The sequence below is a fragment of the Eurytemora carolleeae genome, unplaced genomic scaffold (genome assembly GCF_000591075.1).
Source record: "Eurytemora carolleeae unplaced genomic scaffold, Eaff_2.0 scaffold325, whole genome shotgun sequence".
Classification (NCBI taxonomy): Eukaryota; Metazoa; Arthropoda; class Copepoda; order Calanoida; family Temoridae; genus Eurytemora; species Eurytemora carolleeae.
In genome coordinates this window covers 287,353-300,109 of record NW_019396214.1, presented here as the reverse complement: position 1 = coordinate 300,109, position 12,757 = coordinate 287,353, and the positions used below count along the sequence as shown (strand labels likewise).

The following is a 12,757-nucleotide window of genomic DNA, read 5'->3' as shown; positions in this document are numbered from 1 at the left end:
TATCAGCCGTTCCTAAGGTTATTTATTACCAATACTTTATAGGGCGCCTCAAAAATAAGCTTGTACAAATAGAATATCATAGAAAAGGAATGTTTTCTTTTCATAACTCTTTTCATACCCAGCGTTGCCCGTGGAATATTAAAAACACTCTATACTTGAACTAAAAAATCAGAATTTTTAAGAAAAAAATCGAGTTTTGAAAAAAAATAGAATTTTTAAAGAAAAGTACTAAATTTTTAAAAATCACATTTTGAAAAAAATATCCCTGACAAAAATTCTGAAAATTTGGTTCAGCCGTTTGCTAGCTATAGCTAACATATATACATGCTTGGCTTTCAGAGCGCTTTGCGCCTATCTTCTATTTCAATTGTGAACATTTTCTTATTGTCTACATTAATGAAATTCGAATTAAAGTTTTTAGGTGCCATACAAAATATTGGCCTTATATTTTATGTCTATAAGCGAAGAGCTTATGATATTGATTTATATATATATAAGCGAAGAAATTTATTTTATAGAAGATACAAAAGATTATCAAGATTCAAGAGTGATTCAATTAATTTTCCGTTACTGCTGATCGAAACAGAAAGCATTAAATAATGATTGAATGATATTTTTCTAATATCTAATACATTGTATAAAAACTAGTTTACTGGAAGTTACAGTAAAATGTAAATTAAAATTAGTAAATCTCATTCATTCTTAATTAGCAATTACTTTAAAGAACCAAGTGGAAAACTAGGAACGGAGGGTAACTTGAGTTGTACTGTGGTACACAGTGATCTAAAGTTTGCAAGCTCTCACCCAGTTGATGCAACTTTGCATAGCAGTCTGGATTTATCTGCAATTTATTTGGCGGTGACTTTTAAAGATGCTTTGTAACATGGGGCTTGTTCATGACACATTGGTAAAGTAAATTTGATATCAAAAGTTTTGTAAACACAATGCTTGCGCAGTGTTTTTAAGAGAAACATCTCAAAAGGAGATATTTTTAACTAAACCTCTTCAAAACTATATTTAAAGATACCCNAATATCACTGTCGAACTAGGTTTCGCTTACTGTGAGAGCCTGTGGAAAATACAGGGAGGCAGGATCACTTTTCAGCCGAAAAATGCTAGTGACACAATTTAGCTTTTAACTATATCACAACACCGTGGTTTGCTTTGTAGAAAACTTTAGAAAACGTATTCAAAAAGTCCGGGGTCACCAATTTGGCGTGCTACAACTTTAAAGGAAAAGAGTTACTCAACGATTAACTTTATTTAAAAACTTAACTTATATAGTAAAATAATTGAATCTTTAACACATGATTTTATATCAGCTGATCTGGAAACTCCTCCTTGGATTTCTCTAGAATTATTCAGGAAGACGATATTCATATCCGCCACAGTACTAAACATATCTCCACAACAGTTGATTTTCTCATCCCTATATCTTAGAAACCTGAGCCAGTGTTTTATAAGCTTTGGCCCAGATCTCAAATCCTAAGACCCAAGTTTAAAACTCAATCTTAAACCCAATTAATAAATAAGCTGACGACAGCTTGTGTCACGTGATCCTCACCAGTCAGTCAATTTTTAGGCTAGACTTAAGGAGTTAGACCCAATGAAAATAAAACCGACCTTGGTTGGTTTCAGTGGATAATTAGTCTCAATGTTGTATCCTATTCTACTTAAATCCATCAAATCCGCCAATTCAAACAATGAAAGATCGCCGGATCCAACATTAAATCGGTTTAAAAAACCCTTCTCTGTAGAAAATTATTTGCAACTTATATAAAAAGAACGAGTCTTAAATTAGTCTCAATGGTAGCTTAGACTTGAGTCTTATTTTCCCAAAGTTAAATCACGGGCTCTGATGTCGGAGACCATATATTAAAACTATAAATTCTGTTCGAAAAAATAGTGAGAGTTTTACTAAATCATGCATATTACAAAGATAATTAGAAAATTAGAGTTTAAACCGACGCGATTGTTCAGTTACCTTATACTCAGATTAATAAAAAGATTAATATGATAAATAAAATCAATTTAATATTTTTTTCAAAAACTACTTAAAATATTAATAAATTTATAAGTGTTCATTGTTCAAGCAAATAGATGAAGAAGAAAAAATAGTGAAATATTGCGGGAAATATTCCGTGGAGGATAGATATTAGGCCAAGGATTTCTGGGGATGAGATACGGATGCAAAAGTAGATCAGAGAGGTACAAACTTTTGTGGGGAGTTGCATGATCCAAGCCGGGTAGACATGTGCTGTATATGCATTAACTAGTACTAATCTAGTCTGGACTAATTAACGGTTTTTTTTTCAGGTATAAAACGTTTGTTTCATCAACGATATTTATTGAGTTTTTTTAAAGCTACAGTTAGTTAACGATCTCGATATTACTATTTTTGTTACCGATGGAAAACAAACAAAAACGAAACAATCGTTTGAAAAAAAATTAGATTTCGTTTCTAGTTAAAAAGAAAAAAATATATCTACAAACAAGATAAACCCGAAGGCCAAGGCGTTGTGATACCAAAAAGTCGACGCAGTCTTGAAAATTGATGCATCATTTTGAAAACTGTCTGGAACTCTGTATAAACCGGAGAATATACCGGGGATATCCTCCTTGCTTCTCTACTCTCTAGTTTCCTCCGCTCTAGTTTTACGGAGACTTCCATCGGAGAATGAAGGTATTACCGGGGAAATAACCAAGGTGTCCCAAGGTGTTGAAGAATAACCAAGGTATCCTAAGGTGTTGAAGTATGACCAAGGTATCCCAAGGTTTGGAAGAATGACCAAGGTGTTCCAAGGTGTTGAAGTATATACAAGGTATTCCAAGGTGTTGAAGTATGACCTAGGTATCTTAAGATGTTGAAGAATGACCAAGGTGTCCCAAGGTGTTGAGTGTCTCAAGGTGTTAAATAATACCCAAGGTGTCCCAAGGTGTTGAAGTATAATCAAGGTATTCCAAGGTGTTGTAGTATGACCAAGGTGTCCCAAGGTATTGAAGTATGACCTAGGTATCTTAAGATGTTGAAGAATGACCAAGGCGTCCCAAGGTGTTGTATAACCAAGGTGTCCCAAGGTGTTGAAGAATGACCAAGGTATCCCAAGGTGTTGAAGTATGGCCAAGGTATCCCAAGGTATTGAAGAATGACCAAGGTATCCCAAGGTGTTGAAGTATGGCCAAGGTATCCCAAGGTGTTAAAGTATAACCAAGGTGTTCCAAGGTGTTGAAGTATATACAAGGTATTCCAAGGTGTTGTATAACCAAAGTGTCCCAAGGTGTTGAAGTATAATCAAGGTATTCCAAGGTGTTGAAGTATGACCAAGGTGTCCCAGGGTGTTGTAGTCTGACCAAGGTGTCCAAGGTGTTGAAGTATGACCAAGGTGTCCCAAGGTGTTAAAGTATAACCAAGGTGTCCCAAGGTGTTAAAGTATACCCAAGGTGTCCCAAGGTGTTGAAGTATAATCAAGGTATTCCAAGGTGTTGAAGTATGACCAAGGTGTCCCAAGGTGTTGAAGTATGACCAAGATGTCCCAAGGTGTTGAAGTATGACCAAGGTGTCTAAGGTGTTGAAGTATGGCCAAGGTGTCCCAAGGTGTTTAATTATAACCAAGGTTTCCCTAGGTGTTGTATTATGACCAAGGTGTCCAAGGTGTTGAAGTATGGCCCAGGTATCCCAAGGTATTGAAGTATGGTCAAAGTAATCCAAGGTGTTGAAGTATAACCAAGGTGTCTCAAGGTGTTGTATAAGCAAAGTGTCCCAAGGTGTTGAAGTATAATCAAGGTAATCCAAGGTGTTGTAGTATGACCAAGGTGTCCCAAGGTGTTGTATAAGCAAAGTGTCCCAAGGTGTTGAAGTATGACAAAGGTATCCCAAGGTTTTGAAGTATGGCCAATGTGTCCCAAGGTTTTGTAGTATGACCAAGGTGTACTAAGGTTTTGAAGTATGGCCAAGGTGTTCCAAGGTGTTGAAGTATAACCAAGGTGTCCCAAGGTGTTGTAGTATGACCAAGGTGTCCCAAGGTGGTGTAGTATAACCAAGATATTCCAAGGTGTTGAAGTATAACCAAGATATCCCAAGGTGTTGAAGTATAACCAAGATATCACAAGGTGTTGAAGTATAACCAAGGTGTTCCAAGGTGTTAAAGCATAACCAAGGTGTCCCTTGTTGTTTAAGTATGACCTAGGTATCCCAAGGTGTTGAAGAATGACCAAGGTGTCCAAAGGTGTTGCAGTATGACTAAGGTGTCCCAAGGTGTCTGATTTAATGCAAATTGTGTTTTGATTTTTTAAAATCAATTCCACAAAATGTTCAAGTTTTTTATTTGAGTTCCATTCAAAGAACTCTAAGATGAATTAAACAAGAAGAAAAGCAAACTAAGTGAATGTTGAGAAAAGAAAAATAAATTCAATCTAATATATTAAACAAACCATACTAAGCATATACACTACTTTAATCAAATCAAATTTTAAATTGCTTTCTAAGGATGTTTTGAATGCATTTTAAAAGCATTTGCATTCAGGGCGCTTTGAACCTCCTTTTATATTTCGTTTGCACCTAGAGGCCATTATTGGCTTTGCACTAGAAAGCCGACAGCTTTTTGAGAGATAGTAAACAGGAAAGCCTTAAAATCCTGAAAATATTACCAAGATTTTAAAAATATTTTTTCTGCGTGTCTGTGATATGAAATCATTTAATTAAAAAATATTCAAAGTCTAGAATATGAATTCTAGGAAAGTCTAACATTGGTCTTCCAATACTTTGTATAAAACGCCAAAAATGGCTTTCCTGTTTTTCCGGACACTAACATATATTTCTCCCTCGGTACGAAGAGACTTCTAACAAATTGTTCGTTAAAATGTTGTTTTTTAACTGCCTTGTAAAACTTTTTTTTGCGGATTATCATGATTTGTTAAAAGATTTCCTAAAACAGTATTAATAACCATTTGTTGCTTTTCTATTATTTTTTACTCCTAATCTTGAAAAAAGGACTATTTTGTCTCATAATTAAAAAAGTTGTTTATAATTTTAGAAGAATTGTACAATGATCGAGTGTTGTGGTAGAATTGGGCGTTGTGACGTCTAATGCTGAAAGTGAAGGAAAATTAAAGAAAAAAACTTGCGAAAGGTAAAGAAATTGGTTTTTTGGTCAATGTTTTTTGTTTTAAGGAAGAGTCTGGCTATGACATGGCAGTTGAGCTGAGAATCTTTATAATCCTCATCGATTCTTAATTTTTGAGAACTAATTTTGAGAATCGGGTTTTGAAAAATTATTCCATAACGACGCCGAAAATTTAAAAGAATTCTACCATATACTAATTGGATCGCAGATTTCTTCTAATTCTCCAAATGTCGTCATTTCAATAAAAATTCCGGAAAATCTGCAGAAAATGTTTGTGAATTATGACACAATACAGCAACCAATAACATTTTTCGTTGTCGTCCGTGAATAATTTTTAAAAAACCGAATCTCAAAGTCATCCCTCCAAAATGTACAATCTATGAGGATTTTAAAGATTGAATTTACGCTCTTACTGAACAAATATGCACCGTGAAACGTCTGATAAGTCTCAAAAATGTCTCTACAATACTGCGCTCTCAGCTCAACTACCATGTCTAGCCAGAAACTCCCTTTAACAAAATATGTCTAATTGAAATCACTTTTTTATTAGGTTTTTGGAATTTATTTCTTCTCATTACAGACTTCTTTAATGATTTTTTTTTACTTTTAAATATGTTTTGTTGTGTCGTAGGCTACTTCTTCTTAAAACTAAACAATTTCTCATATTTTTTCACTTTTGCTGGTGGATTAAAATTTTTTTGTTTGATCAAATTTTGTTGAGGCTAAGTATTAAAATTCAAACCATCCAAAATCTTGACTTAGGTGTTATGAAGTTTTGCAAAAAAGACTTGGGTGCGATCGATTTTTTCCAATTTGACTTTTGAATATATAAATAAGCAGTCCAATAAGCCAATGTTGTAATAAAGATAATAAATGTCCAAAATGCATAAATTAAGATTTACTTTGCGCTTGTTAAGTTAATATTTATTATGGAAATTTTCTTCTGATCAAATTTAAAATTGCAGTTGAACTGAAAAGATTGAAGACGTTTTCAGAATACAAATATAAACTAAAAATCCTTGATTTATTCACGAGCAATAAAATTAAAAACCTCTCTTGGGTTCGAAAAAAACATCCCAGGAAATGAAATAAATTTCTCCAAATTATCCAACTTTAGTGACTTGTTTGGTAAATTCTCATGTGATTCCCCGAAAGTTCCCAAGAAATATTCTTAAATTAATCCCAAATTCAGAGATTTTTGGGTGAAAAGATTTTAGAGAATTGGTTTCTAGACAGTCCAGAGAGATTACTCCGGAAATTTTCCAAGAAAATCTTCGAGAATTTTCTAAGAAATGTTCAGGACTTGGTCACTGATTTCAGGGATATTTTGTGGACCAGAATTTGAGACCCAGTTTAAAGAAATTTCCCAAAATTTTCCCCGGAATGTTTCTTAAGATATTCTCAAGATTCAAGATGGATGCCATTCTCCCGCCATATTTAGTTTCAGCTGACTCAATCCAGTTTTGAATATTTAATTAACTTTAAAGTTCTACTTCTTTCTCTTCTTCATTTTAATTTTAATTTAAACACGCAGAAATTTAGGTTTTCTCAGCTCAGATAATAATTTTAAGTATTTTAAGTATATTAACAGGCCTGAGCTGGGAACTTTTGAGTGGTGGATATAGGGATTATTGTTTGATCCACTTTTTTTTCTTAATCTCAAGATTAGATAAGGCGTGTTCTCCTCTCGTTATTAATCTCCAGATTAATTTACCGATCGGGATTAAGGATATCCCATTCTGAAGTTTTCAGCTCTGAAAACTTTAGAATGATGGATATCGAGATCAATGCTTGATCCTCTCTTTGTGCTAATCTCAAGACTAATTTAGTCTCTAGATGAATTTCAAGTGATTGGAGATGCGCTCTTTAACTTTTAAAAAACCATTTTTTAAATTTTCGGCATTTGTGGTGTCTTATCAATTGGACTAATGATCGACTGAGCGAACTTAAGTTTTGGATTAATGTTTATTAAGACTACTGTTCAAAAGGACTATAGTCCTTAAATTTAATAAAATATGTTTTTTAATAAGTTCATATTAACATTATTAAATTTATATTTGTTTAAATTCTCTAAAAGCCGGCTTGTAAACAGACTTTAGTTTAATCGATATAGCATCGTATCTGTATTTGTAATCAAACGTATCTTTTATTACATATAGTAGGAAATGTGATATCCACAAGAGTGGATTAAAATGCAAATTAAGTTTCCGCAGTGGATATTCAGATTAAGCGATCAGGATTAAGGGTATCCAATTCTAAAGTGTTTAGCTCTGGTATGATAAAATTAACGGTATAACGTAGGACTAAGCCCATTTTATCCAAAGTGAAAATATTAGAGAAAAACAAGCCTGGATTGAAATTTGGCTGGTAAAGGAAATTATTGAGCCTTTTTCACAAACTCAAGTTTTTTCTTTGTCTTTTTAAACCATCAAATCAAATCGTATACTTTCTGCAGTAATAAAAGATTATAACAGTTATTTACAAAACGTACATCAAAAATATGTATAACAACTGCAACAGGAGAGCTTTAATAGTTTATAACTGTTTTCACAAAGCTCTGCTGAGATCCTTAAGATGTAAATATTTGTTTGAAGAAGGTGAGAGATGGCAGTTGGTAGAATAGGAAAGTAAACTGATTTGGTTGACAGTAATCCAGTAATTTACATTAAGAAATCATAGAAACATAAACTATCATTCATAATTTCCTTTTGGCTCCATTGAACAACAACAATATCTAGTGGCTTGAACATGCATATTAAACAACAACCAAAGATTATTGTATCCAACACAATTCATAGTCTACGACATTGGGTTGCAAAGATATAGGGATAAGAGCTTGTGGAAAAGGCTTAATTTCTTAATGAATTGCAATTGGTTTTTAATCTTTTTCATATCAGAAACCTTTCAATTGACATCAATGGATTTGGCGATATCAACTTGCCATCATTGGATTCAGTGAATAAAATTTGCCATAATTGGATTCGGCGATTACAATATCAACTTGCAATAATTGGATTCGGCGATTACAGTTTAACATCATTGGATTCAGTGAATACAATTTGCCATAATTGGATTCGGCGATTACAATTTGCCATCAATGGATTCGGCGATTACATTTTGCCATCATTGGATTCGGCGATATCAACTTGTCATAATTGGATTCGGCGATTACAGTTTGCTATCATTGGATCGATGATTACAATTTGCCATCATTGGAAATTCGGCGATTTCAAATTTACCATCATTGGATTCGTCGATTTCAAATTCTTATAATACATATTTGTTAACCATTAATTTTAAAACCTCTATAAAATGTCGTCTTCAACTCGAATCTCCTGTCGGAGACAGCCAAACCAAACTTTCAGCCCGCATGATAAAATTGGATTTTAAACGATATGTTCTATTTTTCTGTTTGCAAAAAAACTGCGGAGAGCAGCGGAATATATTATTGTTCTTTATGAACTATCAGAATTTTCATTTACCATTTTTGTAAAAGCTACAAGTTATAATATCTTCGTTTCTTAGACAGCTTACTAGCTTTTTTCTGCACTTTTGTTTTCAGTAACAATGAAGAATTATCAGAATTTAACACTTTTCATGTCAGAAAATCAAATTTATATTCCCATTTTTGATCAGATTTACATGACCCGACAGCAGTTATGCTTTTGGGTAATTTCGCACATTCCCAGGTATTTGGGAATTGTCAAAATTTTCCGAATTCCTTTATTTTATTTTTAAGATTTTAGAAATTTACCATAAAGATACCCATTCAGATTCTGTAAGAAATTTGGGGAATTTTTCAGATTCCCAGGTATTTGGGGAATTCCCAATTTTGACCATTCCCTCTAGATTTAGGATTGAAGGGTATACCGTTGTGATGTTGTATGTACCTCTTAAACTAGAGGGTCACTGAAAATTACAACGCCATTTCCTTTAAATGTAAAATTAGGGTTTTCATATTTTCGTTCAATATTTTTTACGAAATTTTGATAAGCCATTTTAAAATGGGGTTCGAAATAACATTCATGTTGCTAGGGAAACCATTTTCAATATTTAACAAAGTCTTTAAGTCAATTTCTCGAACATCTCGTGAGTTTCGAATTATGAAAATTTCATTGGAAACCCTAATAAAACAGGAAGCTCTTTCTACTTTATATATTCTCATTAGCCCCGTATAAAGAAAAAATGGTTGAAGGGTATTGTTTTTGTCTGCGTGTGTGTATTTTTGTAACCGATGAACATCAAAACGGTTAAATTGATCACGCCCACATTTTTTGTGGGACCTCAAATGACCCCAGGGAAAGTTTTAAAAAATGTCTTTAATGTTTTTTTTTGATTTTCATATAATTTTGAAAATCCAAAAAAAAAATTGTAAATCCGCAAAAAAAATTTCATTGTTTTATCGAAGTGAAAATGCTAAGCAGCAATCAAAAATTGAAATAAGATGGACTCAAAGCGCCCTTATAGTCCAGTAATATATACTGCACTTGTTCTTTATAGGATGGTACAGTTGTGTAGACCGTATGGAGAAGGAATTACTTGTCTCTGTGATGAAAAAGATCATGTTTTAAAATGTTTTCTGGAAACTTCAAATCCTACTCCTCAGGTATTAATATCATTGTAATAATTTTTTTAAACTCGTCTGTTCTAATCCCTTTATCATTGCAATTGCAACTTGATTGTGCAAACTTTTGATATTTCAAACTTTGTATATATTTTGTAAATAGAGTAAAAAGCACAAATTGAAACTTTTTTCATAATCTTGTCATTATTCCATAAATAAAAATGATTTATCCAATTTATGCTTTTTACTCTACATACATAGTTTAAAATATCTAAGGTCTGCGACACTGCAACATATAGATTTCAAACATAATTAAAACATTTTTTTAATAATAAATGCCATTGGGATATTCTAAGAAATATCTATGATTTCTTGCTAAAAGCCAGATATTTGTTTAAAGCTAATTTTGTATTTTGCAGTTTTTTTTATATTTGAAGAATTTATTGGATAAAATGATATTAAATGGGCCGGAAGGATAATTTTGTCAGGAATCGAGGAGAAAATTTCCCAAATATTAACAATTTGATCCTAATTGGTAAATGTACCATGATTTTCATAAATAAAGCATAAAGTTGTTCAAAAGGTTTTCTTTCAAGGGATTGTTAACTTCATTTCAAGTAACTTCTATTTAACCCTTAACAAGCTGGGGGGGGGGCGGGGGACTTGGCGCCCTTCAACCTCTATTTTTTCCTAGCCCTTTTTTGACACTAAACATATATTAACTCCACGTCTAAACTCATCTCGAGCCTTTTTCTAAGTTATAGTATTCATAAATTCAGACCCCTCAAGCTAATTTTATGTTTTTTTGGTTTTTCTTAAATTCCGATATTATTTTCATGTCCTCAGTACCAAAACATAATTTCATTAAAATGTCTGTGCATCTTAAAATACTTGATCATCTATTTGATATCTTTATCATATCAACAAAACTGAGGAAGAAATCTTCGTTTTTCTATTTTAAAAAATTAAAATATTCTGAAAATTTCCTTCGTTGACTCTGCTGCATAGATTCGCAAGTCCATTTAAGAAAAATTTAAGATAGAAAAAGAAGGATTTCCCCGTCATGTTTATGCATGCTAAGATGAGAAGGGTACTGTTGTTAATCCAAGGTTTATGAAGGTTCACTATATGAAATACGTCTAGGGTTTCCAGCGAAAGAAAATGTTCGCAAGCAAAATGCGAAATTTTGCGCGATTTTTTTATAAGCATTTTTAAACCTTTCCGCGAAAATGAATTTTGCGAAAGGAAGCGAAAATGATGCGAAATGTTGCTAAAACTACCAAAATATGAGACAATTTTGCAAAATTTCCCCTTTAAACATTTGATATTTAGGAGATGGGTGATGGTCTAGGGATAGATGGATGCTGGAAGAGAGCAGATAATAGAACAGAATTAATCCTGTCTTTGACCCTAGCAGGAACCCTCATACTAGTCTTTGTTTGGTAATAATGATAATAATAATGATAATAATAATAATGATAATAATAATAATAATAATAATAATAATAATAATAATAATAATAATAATAATAATAATAATAATAATAATAATAATAATAATAATAATAATAATAATAATAATAATAATAATAATAATAATAATAATAATAATAATAATAATAATAATAATGATAATAATGATAATAATAATAATAAGATTTTAAATAAATCCTAATTACTTCCATGAACCTTGTAAATTAGTGATTAAACAAATTTCCCGTGCTAATTCCTTATAATTCCAAATCTTGCATAATTAATCTAAATAAATTAGTTCAACAATTATCCGTAGAGAGAGAGTTTAGAATTTGTTATAATCTAAACTGAGTTCTTGCCACAAACTCTTATTTTTTAATCAACCCGATGCCAAACCCGAAATCAAACTATGATTTATGTTAGATAAAATATTATACGTTTAAAATATTGAAGGTTTACACCATCAGATTGTAAAGACAAAATAATTATTTGATTTTTTTGCAAGGACGTAGTTCAACAGAACATTTTCTTATATAAAGTTCTTATCGCAAGGAAAAATTGTGGAATATTTGTTGAAATCGTTTTTATACAAATTAAAAAGGACGATAGTTTATATAAAACAACGTTCTTTTAAATGATATATTTCCATAACATTGATTAAGATTTTATTTCCTAAAAAATTTGTTAAAATCAAAAACATTTTTTATTGGTTTTTCTACTGAAAAGTCAAATATCGTAGCTCTTTTTATTGATAATTGTTAAAATTAATAATATATTGTATTAAAGGAAATATTCTCAAGATTAATAAAATATTGTATTAAAGGGAATATTCTCAAGATTAATAAAATATTGTATTAAAGGGAATATTCTCAAGATTAATAAAATATTGTATTGTACAGGAAGCTGTTTTTCCAAGGCAGGGAATGCTGCTGCTGCTCCCAGCATGCTGCTGAAAATAAGCAGAAACAGAACAGAATTATTTTACTTCATTCAGAGGCACAAACAGGTTAGACGAAACAGTGAAAATCAGAAAACAGTGAAATTTGTATCATCAAATTTTTAGTTCGATGAAAGACGAAATTTATTCCACACTTTCTAAAAACTGTTTTATAAAATTTTTCCAGGAGAGAGTAGAGAAGACTGGAGAGAAGATGAAAGATGTAAACTGTATCCCCTTCTATCCTCTTCCTCTAACAGGAACAGTTTAAATCCCACGTCGAACTAACCTGCACAACAAACTGCAACCTGTTTGTGGTGGAAAATATTTTTATCATCATATTTTGGTGATGGAAAATAGCGTATGAGATCCAATGTACGAAAATATTTTAAATATATATAGCCCAGTAAAAATGTATTTCATAGCAAATACAAAATTCTGACGTTTAATATGAGGAAAATGGGTTCTGAAATTACAATTTCCTGAAGACTTTTGTCCAGGGCCTTCAGTTTACCGTGGTTCTTTTCTCACACTCAGGGTTTGAAAATCGTCGTTTTGATTTCTGACAAGTGATAAATGACAAAGTGTGAATCAAAAGTAGATTTTACGTTATATGAGCTTTCCAAATAGTAGTCTACATTTTTTTTAGTTTAAAATAGA

General features: G+C 32.0%; 1 long non-coding RNA gene across 1 annotated transcript; it reads left to right on the top strand.

Moving 5' to 3' along the window:
- Nucleotides 1-2,662: 2,662 nt before the first annotated feature.
- On the top strand, nucleotides 2,663-12,163 carry LOC111698345 (uncharacterized). Its single transcript, XR_002764520.1, has 5 exons — nucleotides 2,663-2,683; nucleotides 5,034-5,129; nucleotides 9,624-9,729; nucleotides 11,020-11,129; nucleotides 12,060-12,163. It is a non-coding gene; the product is annotated as an uncharacterized LOC111698345 (long non-coding RNA).
- The last annotated feature ends 594 nt before the right edge of the window (nucleotides 12,164-12,757 follow it).